This window comes from Echinops telfairi, unplaced genomic scaffold (assembly GCF_000313985.2).
Source record: "Echinops telfairi isolate 266 unplaced genomic scaffold, ASM31398v2 ScPeMD7_7469;HRSCAF=8507_1, whole genome shotgun sequence".
NCBI classification, from domain to species: domain Eukaryota; kingdom Metazoa; phylum Chordata; class Mammalia; order Afrosoricida; family Tenrecidae; genus Echinops; species Echinops telfairi.
The window spans coordinates 38,705,855-38,707,176 of record NW_022111373.1 but is presented as its reverse complement, the minus strand read 5'-3'; positions in this window follow the sequence as shown (position 1 = coordinate 38,707,176).

Genomic DNA, 1,322 nt, shown 5'->3' with positions numbered 1-1,322 from the left:
AACAATGCCTGGTCCTGAACAATCCTCACAATTGTTTTTCATGTTTTTGCCCATTGTGGCAGCCAGGGTGTCAATTCATCTTAAAATAAGGAGCTTCCTCTTTTTCACTGCCCCATGACTTACCAAGTAGGATGTCCTTCTCCAGTGGCTGGTCACTCCTAAAAACATGTCCTAAGTTTGTGAGATGAAATCTTGCTATCCTTTCCTCGATGTGCTCTCAGGAGCACATTGGTGGCACTTTTTTCAAGACAGAATTGTTTGTTCTTTTGTCAGCCCATAGTACTCTCAGTATTCTTTGTTAGTGTTGAAATTAAAAGACTTAAATTCCTCTTGGGTTATCCTTATTCAATGTCTGCCTTTTAAGGGATTCTGGAAAACCACACACACACACACACACATAAGACTTGTATTGTGACAAGGGATCATTTCCTGTCCAAAAATGTGTTGGCAATTATTCCACAAAGATATTTTGTCCAAGGAAATTTACTTTTGCCTGCTACTATGTACTTCTTTATGCCATTTCTTCTTCACAAGAACTGAAATCAATGGTGCATCATAATCTCATAATAAAATCTCACTTTTGCCAAGTCATGTGCTAACTGAATTAAGTTCTATTTTGCTCAGCCAGAGCGACACAACTGGGTAACCTCCAGAAATTTTAGATAGATGCGGACATACCAATAGCTAACAGAAAACAAATATTTGACCACTTGTTGCTAGAAAAATGTTTATTATCAAGGGAGCATAAAAGTAGTCTGAAAAATATTTTCTGTAGCTTAGGACAATTTGCTTCTCATCCTTAAGTGCTTCCACAGGAAATGAAAAAGTAAGACACTCCCAAAGCAGTGACTGTATGAGGTCTTAGACCAAATAGAAATAGATTAAACCCTAGAGCCAAAACCACTGTCCAAGAGTCAATTCCAATTCATTGTGAACCCCTAGAGGGTTTCTCAGATTAATTGTAAAGTTTTACAAGAGTTGTTGTTAAGTCCCACTTGGTTGGTTCCGATCCATTGCTACCTTAAACTCAACAAAACAAAACACTGTTTAGTCCTGAGCCATACTCACATTTGTTCCTATGCCGAAGCCCATGGTTACAGTCATGGGTGTCAATCATTGAGGGCCTTCCTCTTTTTCACTGCCCCGCTACTTTGTGAAGCATTATGTCCTTCTTCAGAGACCAGTCTCTCTTGACAACATGCCCCAAGTACTTAATACAAAGCCTTACCATCCTTGCCTGTTAAGGACACTATGGTCATATTTCTTCCAAGAAAGATCTGTTTATCCTTTTAGCAGTCCATGGTACTTTCAATATTCTTCAC